Source organism: Scyliorhinus torazame, chromosome 3 (genome assembly GCF_047496885.1).
Source record: "Scyliorhinus torazame isolate Kashiwa2021f chromosome 3, sScyTor2.1, whole genome shotgun sequence".
NCBI lineage: Eukaryota > Metazoa > Chordata > Chondrichthyes > Carcharhiniformes > Scyliorhinidae > Scyliorhinus > Scyliorhinus torazame.
Window position 1 is genome coordinate 202,854,531 of NC_092709.1, and position 27,574 is coordinate 202,882,104.

Here is a 27,574-nt window from a genome sequence, read left to right on the forward strand (position 1 = left end):
CCGACAAGGTACATCACGAGCCCGGTGGTGGCGGCAACGCTAAAGATCTGGGGGCAGTGGAGACGACACAGGGGTGCGACGGGAGCCTCGGTGTGGTCCCCGATCAGAGACAATCATCGGTTTGTCCCAGGAAGGATGGACGGGGGGTTTCAGAGCTGGCATCGGGCTGGGATTAGAAGAATGGGTGACCTGTTCATTGACGGGACGTTTGCGAGCTTAGGGGCGCTGGAGGAGAAGTGTGGGCTACCCCCGGGAAACGCTTTCAGGTACATGCAAGTGAGAGTGTTTGCAAGGTGGCAGGTGAGGGAATTTCCGCTACTCCCGGCACAGGGGATTCAAGATAGGGTGATTTTGGGCGTATGGGTCGGAGAGGGCAAGGTGTCGGCGATATACCAGATGAAAGAAGAGGGGGAGGCTTTGGTAGAGGAGCTGAAGGGTAAATGGGAAGAGGAGTTGGGGGAGGAGATTGAGGAGGGGCTATGGGCTGATGCCCTAAGTAAGGTTAATTCCTCTTCCTCCTGTGCCAGGCTTAGCCTGGTACAATTTAAGGTGGTTCATAGAGCGCATATGACGGGGGCGAGGCTGAGTAGGTTCTTTGGGGTGGAGGACAGATGTGGGAGGTGCTCAGGAAGTCCGGCGAACCATGTCCATATGTTTTGGTCATGCCCGGCACTGGAGGGGTTCTGGAGGGGAGTTGCGGGAACAGTATCTAAGGTGGTGAAAGTCCGGGTCAAGCCAAGCTGGGGGCTAGCACTATTTTTTTTTTGTTAGAAAGCAAGCATTTATTGTGTGGAGAGGGAAAGAAATGACAAAGATTTCTAAAAGGTGGAGACCAGTTTTGTAAGAGTTAAAAACAACTTAATTCGTAGGAAGATCTCATCTACAACCGCACTCACCCACCACCATATCATCATAATGTCTCAAAACCACACTGTCATTGTTATCATAATAAAGCATTGAAATAGGAGAGAGTTTAATGGGGGCACAGCAGGGTTGGGGAGTGTGGTCAGGGTCAGTGGCATGCACCAGTGTTTGCAGAATGGCATGGTTGGTGCCGTTCAGGCTCTCACTCAGGGGGTAGGGGCACTCGCCGTGGCAGTAGTTAGCCATGTAACCCTGGGGGGCGATGATCCAGTGTTGCCAGCCTACATCCTTGAACTGGATGTGGAGCCTCCTTCGTTTGCAGACGCGGCTGAACGCAAGGGGCAACTGGAAGGAGCTCCTCTTCTTCCTGTATGCCTTGCATTTTTCCTGATTCAAGGTGACCACCAACAGGGGGACGCGCAGCTCCCGGGCAATCCAAGCGCAGGCTGGGCTCGGTGCCCGCTCATTCCCCGTCAAGGAGCTTGCCACCTCCAGGAATGCCCACTGGTTACTGCTCGGGCGTCTCCAGGCCCTGGTGATCCGGGTCAGGTCGAAGTAGACGGAGCCGTACAAGGTCTGGAAGGACTGCGAGGCGATGAGTTCCTGCCTGGAGCTGGGGGTCTCCCCCGCCTTCCGGATGGACAGGGTGCAGGTTGCTGCTGCTCCGGGGATTGGGTAAGGGTCTCCGAGGAGAGTCAGCTCCAACTGTGCAAATGTGAGCTCTTCCACTTCTTCCAACACCGACAGATTTAAACAAAGTCGTGTCCGCACACACAGCCATGGCAGGGATCCCAGCCCAGAGATCGGACCACCCAGATTGGGGAGGTGACGGAGGGTGTCTCCATCCACCCCTAGCTCCTCGACTCTGCACACTTCAGCTTCAGAATTACCCTGGGTGAGGGGTGTGGATCTCTTCTGGAACATCTTCCATAACTGAGCTGGGACAGGCCTGGGATCAGAGGGCTGGGGTCTGCTCCACAAACCCAATGCTTTTAGAAAGGCCTTTTCCTGAACCTGAGCATCCAGCAGCTCACACAGTCCGACAGAGCAAAAGGAAATCACTGTGAAACATATCGTGAGCTGACCCAGAGGAGCCATTGCTGGCTTCCACACTCAAGGAGTGATAAAGAACAGAGAGAGACCTGGACCCAGCTCCTGTTACCAGGGGCTAGCACTATTTAGAGTCGTGGACGAGCTGGGAGTGCAGGAGGCGAAAGGGGCCGGCATTCTGGCCTTTGCGTCCCTAGTAGCCCGGCGAAGGATCTTGCTAATGTGGAAGGAGGCGAAGCCCCCCAGCCTGGAGGCCTGGATAAATGATATGGCAGGGTTTATCAAGTTGGAGAGGATAAAGTTTGCCTTGAGAGGGTCTGCGCAGGGGTTCTACAGGCGGTGGCAACCGTTCCTAGACCATCTCGCGGACCGTTAGATGAAGGTCGGACAGCAGCAACAGCAACCCAGGGGGGGGGAGGGGGGGACGGGGGGGAGACGGGAGGGGGATGGGGGGACATCATTCGTGGGGGGGGGGGGCGGGAAGAGGAGGTAGGGGGGTTTCTCTGGGGGCATTTGAGCAAGAAAACACATGAATGATCCGGAAACTGGCATGTACGGGAAGAATCCAATGTACAAAGTTCTGTATCTTATTGACTTGCCATATTCATGTCTTGCCACGCGAGTTCTTCTTCTTTTCTTTGTTACGGGGGGGGGGGGGGGGGGGGGGGTTGTTTGTAAGGTGGAAAATATTGTTGAAAAATTCTTAATAAAAACATATTTTAAAAAAAAATTGTAGCGCAACAATTACTCACTCAAGTCGAGAAGTGATGAAGTCAATCGAGGCTTTATTAAGCAAGACTTGTTCCCCAGCAGCTCAGTTACAGAGTGCGGCTGCTGGGAGAACTCGGGCTCTTATACTCTGCCTTTCTGGGCGGAGCCAGCAGGCGGCAGATCCAACCAGGACCCGGGACCTGTCAGCCAATAGCCTCTCGGCTTCACAGGTACCGTACTACCCCTAATACATATCACCACACTGTGAAAAGCCCCGAGTCGCCACATTCCGTCGCCTGTTCGGGGAGGCTGGTACGGGAAAGAAAAGAAGGAATATTCCCTTCCCACTGGGTTCTGAAAGTGCCATGGATCCACCATACCCATCCTCTCCATAAACCCCACCACCATCTCCCTTGCCATTCGTCCCCCACCCATCGACCTGGGGCTCGATCTATCCACCCTCAACTCCAGGACACAGTTAAAATCTCCTCCCATAATCAACTGGTACGTGGCCAAATCCGGGACTGCTGCCAGCAACCTCCTCATAAAACCCACATCATCCCAATTTGGGGCATACACATTTACCAACATGACCGGTACCCCTTCCAATACCCCACTCACAATCACATATCTCCCACCTGGATCCCTCACCTCCTTCGCACTCACGAATCCCATTTTTTTGCTCATTAAAATCGCCACACCCTCGATTTCAAATCAAACCCCGCGTGAAAAACCTGCCCGACCCACACCTTCCTTAACCTAACCTGGTCCTTCACACGGAGGTGTGCCTCCTGCAAAAAGACAACCCCCGCTTTCAAGCTCCTGAGGTGCACAAACACGCGTGACCTTTTAACCGGCCCATTCAGTCCCCGGACGTTCCACGTTAACCTTACCGGAGGCTTGCGCCTCCAATCCCCTCTACCGTCCGTCATCTTCCCCACTTAACTCCTGCCCCTTTAATTCCACTCTGTACCTAGCCCATTGCAGGTGGCCTCTTTCTTCGCCCTTGACCATGTCATCTCTCACACCCTGCCACATCGCAGAACCCCCCCCCCCCCCAGCTTTTCCCCTTCCCCGTTCCCCCCCTTCCCCTGACCATCCCTCTTGGCCTTCTCCCCCACCACCTCACTTCCATTCACCAGCATAACCTGCTAGCGCGGCTGCCCTTGCCCAAAGGCACATCCTAATGACCACCCCCTCCCTCTCCCCCCCCACTCTTCAGCTCAAAGAAGAAGGCCTTCTGCTGGCCTTACCCTCCCCCACCCAAACAAGGACTTCTCCTGAACTCCAGGTAGCCTTCTCCAAAAGCAAACAAACAGATGTTAATCACAAACAGTCCCATAAAACAGGAGGGGGGATGGGAACGTCCATCCCCACATAAACCTTTCACCCCTACAACTCCTTACAATCTTAACATTCAACAGAACGCCCCCCCCCACAAAAAATGGTAAAAATCCCACAATCCCTCCACCCACTTCAAACATGCTCCCGACCATTACATAGTGCCAGCACCCCGGTTCCCAAGCATTGTCCACTCAGTTCTCCCCCAGTTTATGCTCTTTAATGAGGTTTTCAGCCGCTTCTGGGGTCTCAAAATAATACTCCCGGCCTCCGAACGTCACCCATAATTTCGCCGGGTGGAGCACCCCAAACCTGATCTGCCGCCGGTACAGCACCGCCTTGGCCTTGTTGAAACCTGCCCGCCGTTTTGTCAACTTGGCTCCGATGTCCTGATAAATCCAGATGTCCTGATATTTCCCTCCCAGTCGCAGCTACGCTTCTCCCTGGCCCACTGTAGAATTTTCGCTTTCTCCACAAATTTATGGAGTCTCACAATCACCGCCCGCGGTGGCTCCCCAGCTCTGGGCTTTTGCCTCAGAGACCGATGCGCTCGGTCCACTTCAGGTGCCTTATCCAGCACCCCAGTCCCGCCAGCATCCTCGAAACGTACCTCGTGGCACTCACACCTTCCACTCCTTCAGGCAGGCCCACTATTTGCAGGTTCTGTCTTCTCGAGGTACTCTCCTGCTCCTCAACCTTTGTCCTCAGCGTTTTATAAAGTTCTCCTAGGAGCCCCACCTCCGCCTCCAGAGCCACCACATGATCGCTGTGGTCCGAGATCACTCCTTCAATCTCCCAAATCTGTGACCCTTGCTCCTCCAAACACCTCTCCATCCGCTCCAAATTACTCTTCAGGGGTGCCACAGTTTCTGCAATGGCCTTTGCATGATCCTCATGCATTTTTTTCCTCTGTTTATGGAATTCCTCCTTGATAAAAGTAATCAGTTCCTGTATCTGGGGCCTTACAGCTTGCCCCTCCCCCGCCCGCATGCTGGAAGAGACTGTCTGTGAAGCACAAGACTGTTTCAACTTTCCAGCCAAACCTCTCACTGTTTTCCACCGGGTCCGGTGATCAGAAGACATACCATTCCAGGGGTAAACTACTCCTCTAACATTCACTTATGCCTTTTCATCAAAATTCCACCCGGATCTGTGTAAAAAGAGCCCTTTTCTGTGACTTTGGACAGGAACAGCCCTTTATGTGACCAATCACTCCATGGTCACAAGCGGAAGTCCACTCCACTTCTTCCTAATCCTATCTGTGTATCCTTTTATTCCTTTCTCCCTCATATCTACTTATAGTGTTTCCCTTTAAACACATCCGTGCTATGCAGCTGAACTACTGCATTTGGTAGTGAATACTACATTCCAACCATACTCTCAGTCAATACAATTCTTCTGAGCGTTTAGAAGGGGCCCACTACCTTCAGAGGCAAGAGTCCTCCCATTGAGCTATAGCTGACATTACAAGGAGTTAATGCTGAACTAGACTTCAGTTAAGACACAGCTGGAGAACAGTATGCAGTTTTAGGTACACCATTATAGGAAGGGTATAAAAATAAAGGAAAATATGCAGCGTAGATTCACAAAAGTATTTCCAGGGAAAAGGGATTACAGCTCGAAAGGAATATTTTCAAAGTCAGAGCTTATTTCATTTGAATGGAGAAGGTCAAGTTCTGACCTGATGAAGGTTTTTCAAGCTCACGGAACGTTATGATAAAATGCTGCAAGTTTATTGCCACTGGTTGGTGAGATAGACAATTGCAAAATAATCAGAAAAAGAATTAACAGAGAATCATGTCTGTGATTTATGAACCACAAAAATAATTAAGTTTGAAAGTTGAAAAGAATGTCTTTGGAAGGTGGTTGGAATGTGAAATTCACTGCCAGGAACTGTGAAACAGTTCATAAATTATTTTACGACCAAAGGAAAGTTACTTCAAAAGTTAAATACTCAAGTGTATGAGAAATGTGAATGCGATAGCCTAGGTAGCTCAATTAAAGAAAAAAAAAGTAATCCAGAACCCGAAGTAATGTCCTGGGGACCTGGATCAAATCCTACCACAGCCACTTCAATTCAAAGGACTTAATAAATAAATTAATGAGCAAACAAAATCAAGGTTTGAAAAGCTAGTCTCAATTATGGTGACCGCGGGTGTGTTTCAACAGAAACATTTTGAAGTGTTATTCTGCGTGCGTTTGGAGGGGTGTTCGTCGACAGCGGCGTTGGCGAGATCGTGACCCGCATTCAATGGCTCTTGGTGCCGAAAATGAGCCTCCATGAGCTTCTCACCATTACTGGCTGTCTCACCGTCTGATTGGCCAGACTCATGCCTCTGCTGCTCACCGCTAACAAGGGGGAGTTGCTTTTGAACCCTCCCTCACCACTCACTCGCATTCGTCACTCAAGCATGGCAGGGCACAGACCTGCTCCTCGCTTTGGCGATGTCGACCTGGACAGACGTCTTGACAAACAGTTGAAGCGAGATGCAACATCCTGGACCCCCGAGGGGGTTGGAGGCTGATGCACGATCAATGACTACTAAAGCGCGGTTGTAGTCCAACTGAAGGCTTTAATAAGCTAGATGTTTCCCCCAGCAGCTCAGGTACAGAAAGAAAGCTGCTGGGGTGGCACGGGCTCTTATACCCCGCCTTGCAGGGCGGAGATACCATACAGGCTCGACCAATGGAAAGCATACATTATCTACCAATGGTGTTCCAGCATTGCTAGGTACCGTAATATCTCTACACAGACTACCACAGAGGCCCAGCAGCAGGGCCATCAATGCCGCCTGGGAGTCAGTGGCAGCGGTTGTCAGTCCAGGCAGCATGACCAGGGCTTTCCAATTTAGGAATTGCAACAACCCAATACGCTTCATTGTTGGTGTAGACCAGTTGAAAGTTGTACCTTCTTAGTTTCATTATGATTCGTTGCAGTCTTGGAGTCATATCATTCAAATCTTTCGTGATTATATGAACAAGTGGTCGGTGATCTGTTTCAACCGTGAACATTGGAAGTCCATACACATAGTCATGGAATTTCTGTATTCCCGTAAGCAAGCCTAAGCACTCTTTCTCGATTTGAGCGTAACGTTGCTCTCTGGTTGTCATAGATCTGGATGCATATAAGACCATAAGACACAGGAGCAGAATTAGGCCACTCGGCCCATCGAGTCTGCTCTGCTCTGCCATTCAATCATGGCTGATATTTTCCCATCCCCATTCTCCTGCCTTCTCCCCATAACGCCTGATCCCCTTATTAATCAAGAACCTATCTATCTCTGTCTTAAAGACATTCAGTGATTTGGCTTCCACAGCCTTCTGCGGCGATGAGTTCCACAGATTCACCACCATCTGGCTGAAGAAATTCCTCTTCATCTCTGTTTTAAAGGATCATCCTTTCAGTCTGAGATGGTGTCCTCTGGTTCTAGTTTTTCCTACAAGTGGAAACATCCTCTCCACGCCCACTCTATTCAGGCCTTGCAATATCCTGTAAGTTTCAATAAGATCCCCCCTCATCCTTCTAAACTCTCAATGAGTGCAGACCCAGTGTCCTCAAACGTTCCTCATACGACAAGTTCTTCATTCCAGGGATCATTCTTGTGAACCTCCTCTGGACCCTTTCCAAGGCCAGCAAATCCTTCCTTAGATACGGGGCCAAAACTGCTCACAATACTCCAAATGGGGTCTGACCAGAGCTTTATACAGCCTCAGAACTACATCCCTGCTCTTGTATTCTAGCCCTCTTGACATGAATGTTAACATTGCATTTGCCTTCTTAACTGCCGACTAAACCTGCACGTTAACCTTCAGAGAATCGTGAACAAGGACTCCCAAGTCCCTTTGTGCTTCTGATTTCCGAAGAATTTCCCCATTTCAAAAATAGTCTATGCCTAAATTCCTCCTTCTAAAGTTCATAACCTCACACTTTTCCACATTGTATTTCATTTGTCATTTCATTGCCCACTCTCCTAGCTTGTCCAAGTCCTTCTGCAGCCCCCTTGCTTCCTCAATACTACCTGTCCCTCCACAGATCTTTGTATCATCTGCAAACTTAGCAACAGTGCCTTCAGTACCTTTTTCCAGATCATTGATGTAATATGCAATGGGTCTCCAAAAATAATCATCATTCTTTTGAAGGGGAACTGCCCCAAACCCATTTTGACTCGCATCTGTGGAAATTTTTGTTTCTCGCCCAGGGTCAAAGAAGGAAAGGACAGGTGTGGTGGTCAGTGCTGACTTTAGATCAGACCATTCTTTTGTGTGGCCTAATCCATGAGAAGCAAGTGTTCTTCCTTATCGTAGACAATCATAGAATTTACAGTGCAGAAGGAGGCCATTCGGCCCATCAACTCTGCACCGGCTCTTACAAAGAGCACCCTACTCAAGCCCACGTATCTACCCTATCCCCGTAACCCAGTAACCCCCACTTAACCTTTTTGGACTCTAAGGGTAATTTAGCATGGCCAATCCACCTCACCCGCACATCTTTGGACTGTGGGAGGAAACCGGAGCACCCGGAGGAAACCCACGCAGACACGGGGAGAACGTGCAGGCTCCGCACAGACAGTGACCCAGCCGGGAATCGTACCTGGGACCCTGGAGCTGTGAAGCAACTGTGCTAACCACTATGCTACCGTGCTGCCCCAAATGAGGTGATGCAAGGCAGTTGTTCGGAAAGCAAGGCTGGGGATGAAATTTCACTACACCAAGGAATCTCAGTACTGCTTTTTTGTCTTCTGGGATGGACATCTTCTGGATAGCAGCAATCTTGTCACATCTGGTTGCACACCATGTTCCAATATATGGTCACCCAGAAATTTTAACGTTGAGTTACCAAAGTTGCACTTGGCCCGATTAAGCTTTAATCCGTATTTGTGTATTCTCTGTAACACTTGAAGGAGTCTTGCATTGTTTTCTTGATGGGTAGATGACCATAATATGATGTCATTAGCATGTACACGAACTCCATCTATGCCTTCTGTCATCTGTTCCATGGCACGATGGAATACCTCAGATGCTGAGATTATGCCAAACGACAGTCTGTTAAAGCAGTAATGACCATACAGCATGTTGAATGTACATAATCTTTTGCTTGCGTCATCCAGTTGCATTTGACAAAAACCTCTCGAAGCATCAAGTTTGGAGAATATCTTGGCATTAACCATTTCATTAGTTATTTCCTCGTGTTTTGGTATTGGATAGTGTTCACGTCTTATGTTCATATTCAGATCCTTCGGATCAATACAAATCCTGAGGTCACCATTGGATTTTTTTCACGCACACCATCGAGCTTACCCAATCTGTAGGTTCTATGATCTTGGAAATAATCCCAAGGTGCTGCATTCGTTCCAGTTCTTGCTTGAGACGGTCACGTAACAGAGCAGGAATTCTTCTTGAAGGTTATACCACTGGTTCAGCATTTGCTTTGAGTTGAATTTTGTATTGGAAAGGAAAAGTCCCCATACCTTCAAATACATGAGGAAACTTTGCTAGTATTCTCTTAATGTGTCCCTGCACAGGTGGAAGAATTTTGACAGTGCTGTAGATTTGTTTCACAAGATTTAAGTCTTGACAGGCATGTGCACCTAATAGTGATGAACGTCTAGATTCAACAATTTCGAAATACAAAGACATCTCAGTGTCTTTGTTTGTCACTAAGAGATAGCATGACCCTAAAGAAGTAATCGTGTTACCATTGTAGTCACGTAACTGGCAGTCAGTTTTTTGAATCTTAGGACGATGACATAGTTGGGATAAATCATCAGTATTGATTAAATTAGCAGCTGCTCCCGTGTCCAGTTTGAACACAATCTCTGAACCAGTGACTTGTAATGGAGTGTTCCATTCATCTTCCGAGCTAATCAATTGTATTGGATGCAGTATTCTGTGGATAGGAAGTGTTCTTTACAATTGCCTGGTACTTCTCAACAATACCCACAAAGAAAGAATCTTCAAGACACTAAGCATCTGCATTAACATTATGGTTATCCATCTTTGAGGTATCTGCACTTGTGTGAACACTCTGAACATTCATATTTTTCTTTATTGAATTTGATGTTTTAAAGTGTGTCCCTTTTAATGTAGATCTGCACTACACAGCGAAGTGATTCATTTTGGAGCAAACTTTTCCATGTGCAGGGCATTTTTTCTGTGGGTGGGCATGTCCACAACGTCCACACATCATGATGTTGCTTTCGTCATGCACAAATTGGCTGTGTGCATGTGCAGACTGGATTTCTTCCGGGCAGCATGGTGGCACAGTGGTTAGCACTGCTGCCTGACGGCGCAGAGGTCCCAGGTTCGATCCCAGCTCTGGGTCATTGTCCGTGTGGGGTTTGCACATTCTCCCCGTGTCTGCGTGGGTTCCACCCCCGCAACCCAAAGATGTGCAGGCTAGGTGAATTGGCTACACTAAATTGCCCCTTAATTGGAAAAAATGAATTGGGCATTCTAAATTTATTTTGAAGTGCGCATGCGCAGAATGGCTATGCGCATACGCAATACGGCTGCCGTCCGAAACCTGCCTATTTCTTAACTGTGCCACAGATCTAACTTCGGCCCCGAAGTGCATTTCCGCGCCCGTTTCTTTAATCAGTATATCGGAATACCGATTTCTTGATATTTCATTTGCTCTACACATTTCAATTGTATCTTCCAATTTTAAATCTTTTTGCCTCAATAAATGTTCTCTTAACTTTCCATCTTTGATGTCAAAAATGATTTGATCTCTAATTATTGAATCTGAAAGGATTGAAAAGTTGCAGGTTTGTGACTTTAATCTCAGATCAGTAATGAAGCAATCTATGGATTCTCCATCTAGGGACTGGTTTGGCACAGTGGGCTAAACAGCTGGCTTGTAATGCAGAAGTCCGGAACTATTTCAGAGTCTTCAGTTTCTCCATGAAGTCTCGATTTGTCTGGGTGAGTTGATGTAACAGGTCTGGAAGCAGTCTTGCCATCGAAGTCTGAGCACATGTTGATTTTGTTTTCTTAGATTCTACCTAATTTTAGCTAAATTATTTCAGCAATCCCCTGGTACCACGTGATGTTCCTTGTATAGATCTCCAAGATAGCTAAAAGTCGTAGTGTTTACAAAGAACATCAAGTTCTGCATTTAAAACAAATATAGTTTCTTTTACACTACTTTAAATGGTTTGCACACTCTACTAAGTAATAGCTAATAAAACAACGGTATTGAATCTATGCTACAGTAATCTATAATGACTTTCTAATACAACTAACACTCTATCTCAACCTCTCACTATCCTTCTCCTTAACCTTCTCCCAGAATACTTAGAGGTGCAGCCTTTTATAAGACTACTCAGTGATGCCATCTAGTGTTGGGATACATGAACATCATCTTGTTAATCCTTTACACTCCTTAGATTATACATATCATTACATGGTCAATTCGTGATTTTGTGAAGAAGCTGCCACCAGGGCCACCATTCAATTATGTACACAAGCTTCCGGCTCAATCAATCAGAAGGCCAGCAGCTCTGCAGCCTTGGCAACACCATCGAGTGAGGTTGCCACTGCTGAGGCTAGAAGGAGGAGAGAGTGCTTACTTATTGAGCCGCTCTTGAAGGGACGGTAAGAGACCTGTCAGGATTAGCCAGGCAGGCCCCAACTATTGGAAGAGTGAACCCTCTAGCAGGGTGGTGATGGCTACTCTGGTCCCTTCTGTGGGCCATGGGGTGTTGGGGAAGGAAAGCTCCATCCCCAGTAAGCTGCTGCAACATTGTCTCGATGCACTAGGCAGACTCCCCACATGGCAGGGTGCAGTTTTGACACCAGTAAAATGCTGATGCATATTGGCCATAATTAGGCCAATTAATTATCTTAATTGGTTGCCTGCCTCCTGTCGGCAGGATGGTCAAGCCACTGCCAATCCCGCTCTTGGAATTTCCCACGGCAGTGGGAAGACATCGTGCTTTCCTCTTCATATCTTCCACTAGCCCATTTCCAAAGAGCTGATAACATTTCAACCTTTTTTTCAGTTTGAATATAAATAACTATCAGAAGAGGTTTCTATATTGGGACTCCTTTAGCAGACACAATGTTAACATTTCAACAGTCTTCTTGGATTTTGGCTGGACTGAAATTGCAAGTGATTTTGATAGGGAATCATGCTTCACACGATAACTGTTCACTGTTATGACCATCGCGTTCACTGCCACTGTGCAGTGCAGATCTCAATGGAGCTGCATGTGCTCTGTGGCATTAATAATGAACATGGATTTCATTCTCGAAAGTAAGTCTGCTTCAAAGGCAGTTTGTTAATTGCCAAACAAGCCCAATTCCATCCTAGATCAAGATGGAAGCAAGTGCAAAAGCAAGGAGCATTATTACACGTAACAGAACACTGGCACCGTGGATGGGCTAGTCAGGATGAAACACAAAGACACAGCAAATGATAGAATTTTTTAAACTGTTGCATCAGAACTGCTCTACAAGCAACTCATTAGTTCATTTAGGATGAATACAAAGTCCAGACTGAATCATCAAAATTTGTTCCAACCCTAAGTTATAAACAACCTGGACGAGGATTGAAGGGAATCTTTAGTAATTATACATTAAAGGATATCCGGCATTTTAATTGTTGCACAAAGTCAAACTTTTATTCCCTATTTTGCTTATAGCCTGCAGGATTTGAAAGAAATGTATCACGTACTGTGCCAACAGTAATTAGTAATAAAAATGTACAATAGCACAAACATTCTTCTGAAAACCAATTATAAGGAGAAATGTAAATACAATCTCTGTTGTGATACAAAAGCATTGTTCAAAAGTCTGCTGTGGCTGTCTACCTGCCTGGGGCATCAACATCCGGATGTAAAAAAAATGCTGAGATTATATGTGTATGCAATTTACTGCCGTAAAGTTTTATTTTACTCAATAGTTTAGCCTTAAGCAGAGGGGAATAATATAAAATTATTTTTCTGAATTTTCTTTACATTGGCTTTGAACTCCCATTTGCCCAACATAATCATTGTTTACTTCAGTTCACTTACTGTAAAGCTCAAACTATTTTTTTGCGAATTTAGAAACAATTCAGTTTAATCTCCTAACTCTCTCTCCAGAACCATGCAATCCCACCTCTGAGTGAGGCAACATGAGCTGTAGTTGTAATGTTCAAGGGCGGGGACAGGAGAGGGATTTGCACCAGACTCCAATGCCCCTGTCAGATCTAGTCACGCAAAACCCAAATGTCTTTAACAGCAGTCAATAGCCCTGAGTCAAACACAGGCCATCTGTTTAATAATATTCAGATACAGTCAAGTACTTCAAAACTGAAATACATTTAGATTTAAAAGGTTTGGGTTGAGACCAAAGCTTTTGTTGAAGAAAAATCACAAAACACCACTGATAATTACATAGTCACTCTCCCCTTCGCTGTATTCCAATTTGATTATAATTATCTGATGTTTTTTATAATAATCTTTATTATTGTCACAAGTAGGCTTACATTAGCACTGCAATGAGGTTACTGTGAAAATTCCACTACTTAAACTAAATTTTACAGGGTATTTCTTTTCTGAAAATGGTTCAAGGCAATACTTTTTTTTTGATAATGATCAGTTTATTTGTTTCAGTGATGTTTTAAAAAAAATATTTTTCTTCTCCTCGTTTTTCACATTTTCTCCCAAATTTACACCCACCAACAATAAACAATAATCAGTAACAAATATGTCAAACCCCATATCAATAACAACGATCCCATCCTCCCACCAAACCCAAAACATTCACCCGCATGTTCACACGAACAAATGACAAAAAGGAATTAGGGATCACCCATAGTTGCCATTAACACACACAGCCCCCCTCCCCCCAACCCTCCCACCTACACGCCCCAACTAATGTTCGATGTTATCCAGTTCTTGAAAGTGCATAATGAATAATGCCCATGAATTGTAGAATCCCTCCATCCTTCCCCTCAGTTCAAACTTAACATTCTCATGAGTCAATAATTCCAACAGGTCCCCCCCGCCCGCCAGGGCACAGGGTGGAGAGGTTGCTCTCCAACCTATCAGGATCCGCCTTCGGGCGATCAACGAGGCGAAGGCTACAACATCTGCCTCTGCACCCGTTTCCAACCCTGGCTGGTCCGACACCCCGAATATGGCCTCCCGGGGGCCTGGGTCCAGTTTCACGTGCACCACTTTAGAAGTTCCCTAAAAACTTCCTTCCAGTAATCCTCTAGCTTTGGACAGGACCAAAACATATGAATGTGGTTAGCCCCCCCCCCCCCGCAACGTTCACACACATCTTCTACTCCTTCAAAGAATTGGCTCATCCTCGCCCTCGTGTGGTGTGCTCTGTATACCACCTTCAGCTGTATCAGCCCCAACCTCGCGTACGAGGTGGAGGCATTCACTCTCCAGAGCACCTCACACCAGAACCCCTCCTCAATATCCTCTCCCAACTTTTCCTCCCACTTTGCTTTGATCCCTTCCAGTGGTGCTTTCTCATCTTCCAAAATAGCTCCGTAAACCGCTGACATTACCCCCTTCTCCAGTCCCCCCGTCGTCAGCACCTCCTCCAGCAATGTGGAGGCCGGCTCCACCGGGAAGCTCTGTATCTCCTTTCTGGCAAAATCTCGAACCTGCATGTATCTAAACATTTCCCCCTGCTCCAGCCCATACTTTGCTTCCAGCTCCTTCAATCCTGCAAACCGACCCCTAAGAAACAAATCTTTTATTGTCTTAATCCCCTTCTCCTCCCATTTCCAAAAATGTCCATCCCACCTCCCTGGCTCAAATCTGTGGTTCCCACGAATCGACATTTCCCTTGACACTGCCCCCAACCCAAAGTGTTGGCGAAACTGTTTCCAAGTTCTCAATGAAGCTATTATTACCGGACTCCCTGAGTATTTCCCCGGAGCTATCGGGTGCGGCGCTGTTGCTAGTGCTTTCAATCCCGACCGCTGCACAAACTCTCCTCCATTCTGACCCACTGGGAATCAATCCCTCTGACCCAACTCCGCATCTTCTCCACATTCGCCACCCAGTAGTAATACATCAGGTTCGGAAGACCCAAACCCCCTGCCTGCCTTCACTTCTGTAGCAGCACCTAACACTGGCCACCTTCCCTCCCCTTATGAACAAAGTAATCCTTCCCTCAATCTCCCTGAAAAAAGCCTTTGGCAGTAAAATTGGCAGGCATTGAAAAATAAACAGAAATCGCAGCAACACGTTCATTTTAACCGCCTGTACCCGACCCGCCAGTGGCAGAGGGAGACCATCCCACCTTGCCAGATCAGCTTTCACTCTCCCCACCAAACTAGAAATGTTGGACCTGCGGAGCGCCCCCCCACTCCCGGGCAACCTGCACCCCCAGGTACCTAAAGTGAATCCCTGCCCTATGGAATGGCAGCCCCCCACCCCTGCCCCCACCCTCAGCCGAGACACCACAAAATACTCACTCTTGTCTCGATTTAGTTTGTACCCCGAGAAAGACCCAAACACTCGAAGCAGCTCCAATATTCCCCCTATCGACACACTCGGTTCCGATATGTATAACAGCAAGTCATCAGCATATAGAACATACAGCGCAGAAGGAGGCCATTTGGTCCATTGAGTCTGCACAAACCCACTTAAGGCCTCACTTCCACCCTATCCCCGTAACCCAAAATCCCCATCTAACCTTTTTGGTCACGAAGGGCAATTTATAATGGCCAATCCACCTAACCTGCACGTCTTTGGACTGTGGGAGCAAACCGGAGCACCCGGAGGATACCCACGCTGGCACAGGGAGAACGTGCAGGCTCCGCACAGACAGTGACCCAGCGGGGAATCGAACCTGGGACCCTGGCGCTATGAAGCCACAGTGCTATCCACTTGTGCTACCGTGTTGCCCTATGTAAGGACACCCTATGCTCTATCCCCCCCGCACTATTCCTTTCCATACCCCCAAACTTCTTAATGCGATGGCCAACGGCTCAATCGCGAGTGCAAACAACAGGGGGGACATAGGACATCCCTGCCTAGTCCCACGGTGGAGAGAAAAGTATCTCGAGCTGATGTTGTTTGTGCGGACACTCGCCCTCGGCTCCTTATATAGTAGCTTTACCCAGTTCACAAATCTTGGTCCAATCCCAAACCGCTCCAGAACTATCAAGTACCCCCATTCTACCCGATCATATGCCTTCTCAGCGTCCAATGCCACAACCACCTTTGTTTCCTTCCCCTCTGCCAGTGCCTTAACGACGTTCAATACCTTTCTAATGTTTGAAAAGAGCTGCCTCCCTCTCATGAACCCCGTCTGATCTTTACCTATCACCTTCAGGAGGCACTCCTCCAGCCTACCCACCAGTATCTTTGCCAATACTTTTGCGTCCACATTCAGAAGTGACATGGGCCTATACGACCCACACTCCAAGATCCTTATCTTTTTTTAGCAACAGGGAAATCGATGCCTGCCCCAGTTTGTGGCAACACCCCCTTCCCTACCGCCTCCTCAAACATCCCCACTATCAGGGGTGCCAGCTTATCCTTGAATTTTTTATAATATTCCACCGGAAACCCATTCGGCCTTTCCACCTTCTCCGACTGCATCCTCCCAATCGCATCCTTTCTGTCCTGCTCCACTATCGCTCCTTCTAATGTAGCCCTGTCACCCTCCCCTAACCTCGGGTACTCCAACCCATCTAGAAATTCCTGCATCTCACGGTCTTCCCCAGGTGGCTCTGACCTGTACAACCTCTCATAAAATTCCTCAAAAATCTTGTTAATCAGATCCGGAGCCACCACCAACTTCCCTGCCCTATCCCTCACATGAACAATTTCCCTTACCGCTGCCTCCCTCCGGAGCTGACCTGCTAACACACCCGCCTTATCTCCATGTTCGTAAACTACACCCCTTGCTCGCCTCAGTTGGCGCACCGCCTTTCTGGTAGATAGTCGGTCAAAGCTCGCCTGTAGTTCCTTCCTCTTTTCCAGCTTTGCTGGGTCCTCATCTTCTGCATAACACCTATCTATCTACCTCCAACATCTCATGTATTACCCTCTGCTGCTCCAACCTGTCCTCTTTGTCCACCCTGGCCTTAAACAAAATCACCCCACCCCTCACCACCGCCTTTAGAGCCTCCCAAACAACTGCCTTCGACACCTCACCAGTACAGTTGAAACCTACATATTCCTCAATTACCTTTTCAATTTTGTCACAGAACCCTAGGTCTCCCAAAAGTCCCACATCTAATTTCCACCCCGGCCTCTGTGCTACCCCTTCTCCAGCACCATATCCACCCAATGCGGAGCATGATCTGACATTGCAATTGCCGAGTATTCTGACCCCTTAACCCCAGCCAGCAAAGCCTTCCCCACCACGAAAAAGTCGATCCGCGAGTCTACCTTATGGACTGCTGAGAAAAACAAGTACTCCAGTTCCCTCGGGTGCAGAAACCTCCAAGGGTCCACCCCTCCCATTTCCACCATTAGCCCAGCCAATGCCTTCGTCCCCCCTGATGGGACCAGCGAGCGCGGCCGTGACCTGTCCAACCTTGGCTCCTGCACCAAGTTCCAGTCCCCCCCTCACTATCCGTTCGTGTGTGTCCAAGTCGAGGATGGCCCCAAACACCTTCTTTGCAAATCCCACATCGTCCCAATTGGGACCTTTTACACTTAACAGCGCCACTAACATCCCCTCCAGCGCCCCTGTAAGGCAATACTTATTTAATGCAGATTTAAACATAAATTTTTCAATGAAGTGCTTAATTAATTTAGCTACATGCATCAATTTAAATTTTAAAAGATGATAGTTTTACAATATAACATTTTAATTACAGCACGCTTCTGCTAACTGTACCTATTGAGGAATGCCAGTTATGTTGCTACTAAACAGATCTACATACATCAGATTGAATGGGGGGGGGAGGTATACATGTTGGGTGGGAGGCCAGTATTTATTGGCCATCCCTAATTGCCATTGAGAGCACAAAAATGAGAGGACAGATTGAAATGATTGTTTAGTAAAGGCAAGGAGATTGGCATGAATATTTTCCACACAAGTTGCACAACGTATACTTAGTCATAATGACAGTAGTTTTTTGTATCCAGAGTATGAAAGAGTATAAAACAGTTTGTAATTTAATTTGAATTAAAATTAAAAATCCACCAAAAATTTAGCCAGGGAACTCCCTTGTCCTGCATTCGGTGATCACGTAATTCTAAATGTTGATAATAAATGCAAATTTCTTGACAAACTGCTTAATTATTACTGAACAAGAGATATGCTATCTCAACTTTTTGTCTTGCACTCATCAAGACAGCTCACAAGAAATAGTGACAGTAAAGGGAACAATAATTTATATTGCATGAGAATAGAGTGCTCATTGGTTGGCAAGTGAACTTTGATTGGTCGAGGCATTGCCACAGAAAATGCAGCCGGAAACAGTAAACTCCAAGCTTTTGTTCAAATTCAAAACAGGCAGGTCAACTCCGATAGGTCAAGGCAGCATAGTGGGGATGGACCAAGGAATAGCTGTCCTCTGTTTTTCTTTAATTTTTAATGCATCTTCACACCCACAGTTTTATTCCCTTTGGGGAATAGTGGGGGAAGTGGCGGAAAGATTCCCGAGCTGACTATCAGCCCGTTTAAACTGCGCTCGGAACGCTCCTTCCGTGGCCAACAAGTACTGCGTCGGACTCAAACCCAGGGCTTCTGGTTCAAGGTAGGGGCACTACCACTGTGCCACAAGGCCTACTTTTTGTTCAGCTGAAAATAGGTACAATGCATGGATATGCTCCTTTTGTATGCAAAGGACAGGCCCTGTGTGAATCCCACTGTGGCAGATGGTGAAAATTGAATTCAATAAAAAATCTGGAATTAAAAGTCTAATGATGACCGTGAAACCATTGCCAATAGTTGTAAAAACCCATCTGGTTCACTCATGTCCTTTAGGGTAGGAAATCTGTCATCCTTACGTGGTCTGGCCTACATATGACTCCAGACCCACAGCAATGTGGTTGACTCTTAACTGCCCCCGCAAGAGCAATTAGGGATGGGCAATAAATGCTGGCACAGCCTGCGATGCCCACACCCCATGAATGAAATAAAAGTGTATATATGGCCTTCGGTATGTGTAAATGAGCCATATTGCGAGCCGGCTAATAAAACTTAAATTGGTTTTCAGTGTAATTCTGAGCAGACTCAGGTTTGTTTTGCAAGTGTTGTCAATTGTGGAATCACATCTAATGTTGGACACTATAGGAGTAATTCTCCCCCAAAATTACTAAGGCCGCGATCCCCTGGCCATGCTGCTCCGGAAAAGCATCTCGCCCTGACTGGTGAAAGCCGGAAGACCCTTTCCCAGGGATCTACCCAGCTCGCAACGCATCGCAAGATTCACTTTTTAGCAAATCTGCATATTAGAATGAGGCAATAAGCCTTACTCTAACGTGCAGATTCCCAAGGTACCTGAGGCTTTGGGATTCAATCCTTTTGCCTCGGGGACCTTGGGCGAGAGCCGTTTGGTACTGGTCCCCCACAAACAGGAACCAGATGGAACAGCACTCATGGGGGTCTTCAAGGGAGTCGGAGGCCCCCAGCTGCATGCCCTTTTGGCAGGGTGGTACACTGGCACTGTTAGTGCCACCTGGGCATCATGGTGCTGTTGTCTTGGCACTCTGGCAGTGCCAGCCTGCCACCCTGGCAGTGCCACCTGGGTGCCAGTCTGGCAATGCCCAGGTGGCACTGCCAGGATGCAAGGTTGGCACTGCCAAGGTGGCAAGCTGGCATTTTACGTGCATGTGTGATTGGGCTGGGATTGCCCAGTGTGGGTGTTGGGGGACTGTCCATGTTGCGTTCGGGCTGGGGAGACGGTGGGGTGGAGGGGGGTGGGGGGGCATCCCGATCTCTTGCTACAGTTTGGAATTCTGGCGAGTGGAGTTCACAATTGTAAAAACGGGGCTATGTGAGGCCTCGCCCGCACGTTCCCCATTCAGGCCCCTTATTCAAAGTGAGTCGCATTGAATAACCACGTGTTTCTCACCACTGTGAGAGTTGGGAAATACAAGGCTAAATGTGCTTGCTCGAGGACTTGGTTCATTTTTGGGAAGATTGCGCCCCATGTCATTTGGGGCAGGAAAACCAGTGAGAATCCCGCCAGCTGTTCCAGTGGGATTCACAGCACAATGTTCCCATACCCTCCCTTCTATCATTAAATGTCTGGATAACTGCCCCCCTCCCCAAACACAACGCAGGCATGAGAGAAGCCCCCCACCCCCATCCATCCATCGCCGTCGGCAGCTGGCCGCAGCGAGCAATACCCCGCTGTGGGGTCAAAGAGCCCCCCCCGCCACCACCACCATCAATCCTCTCCTTTCATGACTATAACCTCTCTCAGGCCCTGTCCATTGGTAGTGCCCCTTAGCACTCTGGTTCTGCCCCCAGTGCCAAATTGACATTGCCAGGAGCAATACCAGGACACTGCCGTATCCTGTCTTTTCCCTGACCACCCAGGGCTGCAATGGCCTCTGAGACACTCGGCGTGGCTATCATGACTGGTTATCATTTTTGGAAACCTGTAGTGATACCTGTCACCCTCACGCTGCACCTATAGAGGTGGAGAATTCTGGGAGCCGGGAGAATTCTGGGAGCCGGGAGACTCCGGCTTCAACAAGGCTGAGCATATTTCAAGGCTAATTCAAATATGCACAGCTTGTTCACACCCATTGAGGGTGTGACCTAGATTGCGTCATGAGCCACGGGCAGGCAGTATCGTGCTCCGTTTGACAACCGGCGCAAATGCTGTTTAGGGGCTCTTGCACTATTCTCCGGGAATAGCGGGAGTTGCACCAGGTTGGAATCGCGCCTTATATTCTGAGTTTGCAAGGATAAGCGGAGTGCATAGTCAGTTCTGTGCCTGTTGTGAACAGCTGTCAGGATGCTGCCATCACACAAAAATACATTCTGCCTATCTCACAAATGAGTAATGCGGTTAATGACCTTCACTCCCCAAGTGATGTTCGGTATATGGGCCTTATGTCCCAACGTCTGGTGGACCTTATCAAACAGCATATTCCCTCAGCTGTTCGCAACAGGCCATATCAACCAGTTCATGCTTGCGAAATGTAAGAAGGAATTGCATTCTTTGCACAGAGTGCTGGCTGAGACGAAAAAAATCGGCGGACTGCTCGCTGGCTGTACCACTGGGTTTTCGTTACAGATAATCCACACTATGTACAGAAGGAAAATCGCACTGGTAGGGCGGGTTGGGGAAAACAGGCTGCCAGGAATCCCAAGATCGAAAGGACGCCCCGCTCCGATATAAAGCACAACAATACCCCCAAACGCACATTGAAACCCCCCCTCTCAACATGCAGAAGAGGAATCTCTTCCGTACGCACAAGGGGAACCCGACCCCCCATGGAGTTCCCCAGGCGGCCCCCTGGTAGAGTATAAACTGTTCTCTTTACCGTTGGTATTTCTTGCGAGCAATACCCACGTTATGCATGAGCAAACGACAAACTACTTGTTTAATTGAAGGGAATAAAGAACGGCATGCAATTATAACTGAAATATATCATAAAAAAGCATCCTGTTTTGGAGGTCTATAATTACTGGACAGTTTAAAATGTTGCCATTTATTACTGTGACTACTAGGCATAGATTAACTGGAAAAGTATTAGAATTCTCTCTTTGCTTTAATAAGGTGTGAACTAGTGAGAAAGCACAACTGCTCGTGTCTAAAATAAATGGAGCACTTGAGACATTGGGCGGGATTGTCCAATCGGACGTCTAAGTGTCGACGCCGGCGTAAAAATGGGAGTGTTTTACTCCGGCGCCAGCACCTGTTCTGGGACCCTATTCTCCAGCCCACAGGGGGCTAGCACACGCTGGAGCGGCCCACGCCGCTCTAGCTGCCGATTCCGGCGTGAACACGGCGCCGCGGGGTCCGCGCATGCGCAGTTGGGCCAGCGCACACTAGCGCATGCGCAGTGGCCTTCTTCCCTGTGCCGGCCCCGACGCCAAATGGCGCAGGGCTACAGGAGCCGGCGTGGAGGAAAAGAGGCCCCCAGCCAGGGAGGCTGGCCTGCCGATCGGTGGGCCCCGATCGCAAGCCAGGCCACTACGGAGCCCGCCCCCCCCCCCCCGGGTCGGACCCTCCCTCCTCCCCCGCAGGCCGCCCCCGGACCCTTCAACGCTGAGGTCCCGCCGGCTCAGAGGATGTTAGAACTGCGCCAGCAGGACTCAGATTTTTTGTGACTGCTGCTCGGCCCATACGGGCCAGAGAATTGGTGCGCCGGCCCGGATCGGAGAGTCGGCGCATAACCCGACCGGCGCCGTTCCAACCACGCCGGCACCAATGGCGCCGATTCTCCGCTCTGCGGAGAATTGCGTCCCGGCATCGGGGTGGCGTGGCACGATTCGCGCGGCGGTGGGGGTCGGAGAATTCCGCCCATTATAACAGAGACCTTTCAAATTGACATATTACAATGGATAATGATTCTTGCTTTTTGCACAATACAAGTCTGCTTTAAGCCAAGATATTTTGAATGGTGGGGACTGTATTGCTAAATACAGAGTTATTCTGTGGCCGGCAAGGTCCCAAATGGATAATGACCACATGATTCAGTTTTGGTTGTGATAGTTGAGGGGAAAATGTTGGCTAGGACATTGGGTGAGCTTGCTGTTGTTATTCAAATAGTTCAATGGGATCCTTTCACCTGAGCCGGCAGACGGGGACTCAGTTTAATGTTTCAACCAAAAGACATAGCAACCTCCAACAGTGCAACTCTCCCTTTCTTAGATATTTTGGGTCTGCAGTAGATAGTCTTGTAGGCTCAGTGCCACTGGCCACTCCAACAAGAAGTTTAATGTCCAATATCTAGTATGCACAATAGATAGTATGACCCAAATGAGCTCACTTGAGTCATGCTGGCAGTAGGAGTATCAGGGGAATATCGGTGTCATAAAAATATCAGGAAAACTCAATAAACTGGAATATTGTTTGCTGACCATGTTCTGGTTATATATTTTAAAACTGAGGGAATATGCAAGGTAATTAAACAGGGACCGAGTGGCTGTGTAAATTAATCTAGTGCATTTGAAATGTTGATGAGTTTAGCAACATTGTAAGCAAGTTAGTAACAATGGGAGACCGAATATGAATACATTTGAAGAGGTTGTTAGGGGTTCAAAGGAAGAGGTACAAGGTATGAAAGGGAGGTGTGAAGAAGCAGGTGTGAAGTGCACAAAGTGAGTTGACTATGCTTTTAAACTCTAAAAGCTAAAATGAAGAGATGAAAGTAATTAAATCTGGCGAATGCAGCTCTGAAGAAGTTAGATTAGATTAGCGAAAGATCAAATGAAAAAACTGTATTAAGGAAATATTGAAAACTGCAGAACTCCCTGCACAGTGTTCAATATTCCCTTCAATACATTTAAAACAACTCAGCTTTTGTTCAGGCCTCAGCCAACAGCAGGACTAGCGGTTTAACTCCCAGCAAGCAGAGTGTCTGCGAAGAAAGCCTTTTTCGCAAAGCAAGCTGCTGGTTTAGCTCAGAAGTAACCCCAAAGAGACATAACCACATTGTGTGGTAACAGTTACTGGATTTTTTAATAGATCTTAAAATCAATAAGGCGCGGTGGTGCTGTTTGGGGAGTATTAGCTCTGCAGGTAGTTAAATTAAGGTTGTTTGGAAATGTTTAAAGTAGGGATACTGTGTAAAGCCATTATCTTAGTTAAATGTACTTCTAGTTTACTCTATTTTTGTTTTATTCTATTCCCTAATGAACATTTACTTTTTTATTAAAATCATCACAAAATGTTTGGGGCATCATTCCCTGGATTTCAAACCTTTCCTCATACTACATTAAATTTCAAAAATACAGTTGAGGGCAGTTGTTTCAAGTTTCCCTTCTGGGATTTGAACAACTCAACATGTCCTGAACAGGAGACAGAACAGAATGAAACCAATGCACTGGCCTCCAGAAGCTTGTTATTTCTGAAGGAATTGGGTAGCTGCCATTAGCCGAGCCACCTCACTGATCAGTAGAGAAAGAATTTTAATGGATGGAGGTGACCTGACATCTTTCAGGGCAACAGCATATAGCAAGCAACCTTACCCCCAGTGGCACATAAGAGAAAACACCGGGCCGCACATGGTACAACATCCGGAGACACAGACTACAGTGACTCTGGCTAAAGAGAAATACGCCATGAGAAGAGAACCCCTTAGTCCTGTAGCCCCTTTTGTAGCATAGAATCCAATCACCTCCTGTGATATTGCCCTCCACATTGTATCTTGGAGAAGCCCAGAAACAGGAAAAAGAAAGGCGGGTTTGGCCATCTGCAGCAAGTAAGTCTGGTATTATAGGTATTACGGTACCTGATAGGCTAAAGCACCATTGGAGGAAAATGTATGCTTTTTATTGGTTAGAGTGTATGATAGCTCCGCCCTGATAGGCGGGGTATAAGAACCCGTGCTGCCCCAACAGCCCTCATTCTGCACCTGAGCTGCTGGAGGAAACATCTAGCTTATTAAAGCCTTCAGTAAGACTACAACCTCGCTTTAGTGGTCATTGATCGTGCATCAATTTAATAAGCTAGTTTCTTTTAAGAAGAAAGGATGGAGCTCCGAATCAAGCCAGAGTGTCTGCAACTTAGCCCCCACGCGGCGAACTTAGCGGCAATCTTTAAGCACTGGTATCTCGAGTCAGCCGAAAACGCACCCACGGAAGAGCAGAAACTGCACGTCCTGCAATCAAGGGTGAGCCCGGAGATTTACACCCTCATCGAGGAAGCGGAAGACTTTGATGCAGCAATAGAGCTGCTAAAAGGACACTATATTCGCCCGGTAAACCAGGTCTAAGCCCGGCACCTGCTTGCAACAAGGCAACAAACCCCTGGGGAATCGCTGGAGAAATTCTACCGGGCACTCCTGGTGTTGGGCAGAAGCTGTGGCTGCCCGCAAGTTTCGGTGAGCGAACAGACGGAACTCTTAGTCCGGGACGCTTTCGTGGCAGGTATGCTATCGTCACAAATCCGCCAGCGTCTGTTAGAAAAGGACAGCCTGTGTCTCAGGGAGTCACGGGCCCTTGCAGGCCCCCTGGACGTAGATCATAGATCATAGATCATAGATCATAGACTTTACAGTGCAGAAGGAGGCCATTCGGCCCATCGAGTCTGCACCGGCTCTTGGAAAGAGCACCCCACCCAAGGTCAACACCTCCACCCTATCCCCCAGCCCAGTAACCCCACCCCAGTAACCCCACCCAACACTGAGGGCAATTTTGGACACTAAGGGCAATTTATCATGGCCAATCCACCTAACCCGCACATCTTTGGATGGTGGGAGGAAACCGGAGCACCCGGAGGAAACCCACGCACACACGGGGAGGATGTGCAGACTCCGCACAGACAGTGACCCAAGCCGGAATCGAACCTGGGACCCTGGAGCTGTGAAGCATTTGTGCTATCCACAATGCTACCGTGCTGCCCCGTGCTAGCCTCCAGGAACGCCTGCGCTTACGTTCCCGACCGCGCGGCAGCCCCCTGGGCAGCGTGGAACCCTTCTGTGGTCGACCCCGAGACTTCCCCTATAGGCCTGCGCTGCAAGGTGTCTGGCAACCCCGAGATGCCCCGCTGCTACTTTTGCGGGCAGGCCAAGCACCCCCGCCAGCGCTGCCCGGCCCGCGCATCCACCTGCAAGGGATGCGGCAAAAAGGGCCATTTTGTGGGGGTATGCCAGGCCCGGGCGGTGGCCGCGGTCTCCAGCGGCAAATGCGGACCGCAACCACAGACGTCTCCACGGGCCCCGTGCGGCCAGCGGTCACCGGCACCTCCATATCCCAGGGCCATGTGCAGACTCCGGGCGCCGCCATCTTGTTCTGCAGATGCCACGTTGAAGGGATGGGCGCCGCCATTTTGTGCACCCCCAGCCATGTGCGACCAATGGGAGACGCTATCTTGGATGAACACCCAGGACCCCAGCTCGGCTGATCACACACTACCTGAACTGAACTCTCAACTGCTGAGATTGGCCTCGGTGACTCTGGATCAGTCTCAGCCTCGAATACTCTCAACTGCTACGACAACCGTTTTCATCAACGGGCACGAGGCGCCCTGCCTAAACGACTCTGGGAGCACGGAGAGCTTCATACACCCCGACACGGTAAGGCGCTGTTCTCTCCTCACCCACCCCGTTAATCAAAAAATCTCACTGGCCTCCGGTTCATACTCAGTGAAGATAAAGGGGTTTTGTGTAGCGAACCTCACAGTCCAGGGAAGGGAGTTCAAAAACTTCCGTCTCTACGTCCTTCCCCACCTCTGCGCGGCTACACTCCTGGGGTTAGACTTCCAGTGTAACCTTCAAAGTCTGACCTTCCAATTCGGCGGCCCTATACCCCCCCTTACTGTCTGCGGCCTCGCGACCCTTAAGGTCGACCCGCCTTCCTGTTAGCGAACCTCACCCGATTGCAAACCCGTCGCCACCAGGAGCAGACGCTACAGTGCCCAGGACCGGATCTTTATTAGGTCAGAGGTCCAAAGGCTACTGAGGGAAGGGGTCATTGAAGCCAGTAACAGCCCCTGGAGAGCTCAAGTAGTGGTGGTAAAGACCGGGGATAAGCATAGGATGGTCATCGACTACAGTCAGACCATCAACAGGTTTACGCAGCTGGATGCGTACCCTCTCCCCCGCATATCCGACCTGGTAAACAGGATTGCGCATTATAAGGTCTTGTCCACGGTGGATCGCAAGTCCGCCTACCACCAGCTCCCCATCCGTACTAGTGACCTCAAATACACTGCCTTCGAGGCAGATGGGTGGCTCTATCACTTCTTAAGGGTTCCCTTCGGTGTCACCAACGGGGTCTCGGTCTTCTAGCGCGAGATGGACCGAATGGTTGACAGGTACGGGTTACGGGCAACATTCCCGTATCTCGATAATGTCACCATCTGCGGCCACGACCAGCAGGACCACGACACAAACCTCCGAAAATTCCTCCAGACCGCAAAAATCCTTAACCTTACGTGCAACAAGGATAAATCAGTGTTTAGCACCGACCGTCTAGCCATCCTCGGCTACGTAGTGCAAAATGGAGTTATAGGCCCCGACCCTGAACTCATGCGCCCCCTTATGGAGTTCGCCCTCCCTCACTGCTCCAAGGACCTGAAACGCTGCCTAGGGTTTTTTAGCTACTACACTCAGTGGGTCCCCAACTACGCGGACAAAGCCCGTCCCCTGATCCAATCCACAGTTTTTCCCCTGTCGATAGAGGCCCGCCAAGCCTTCAGCCGCATCAAAGCAGACATTGTAAAGGCCACGATGCACGCCATCGACGAGTCCCTCCCCTTCCAGGTCGAGAGCGATGCGTCCGACGTAGCTCTGACGGCCACCCTCAACCAAGTGGGCAGACCCGTGGCCTTCTTCTCCTGTGCCCTCCATGCTTCCGAAATCCGCCACTCCTCAGTCGAAAAGGAGGCCCAGGCCATAATAGAAGCTTTGCGACATTGGAGGCATTACCTGGCCGACAGGAGATTCACTCTCCTCACTGACCAACGGTCGGTGGCTTTCATGTTCGATAATGCACAGCGGGGCAAGATAAAAAACGACAAGATCTTGCGGTGGAGGATCGAACTCTCCATCTACAAATACGA

At 48.6% G+C, this 27,574-nt stretch overlaps 1 protein-coding gene and 1 pseudogene across 1 annotated transcript in view; both read right to left on the reverse strand.

The window, feature by feature from the left end:
- Positions 1-27,574, reverse strand: part of scfd2 (sec1 family domain containing 2) — a 512,739-nt gene that overhangs the window by 39,727 nt on the left and 445,438 nt on the right. The window lies entirely within an intron of this gene.
- LOC140409564 (protein DVR-1 pseudogene) lies at positions 877-2,018 on the reverse strand (annotated as a pseudogene).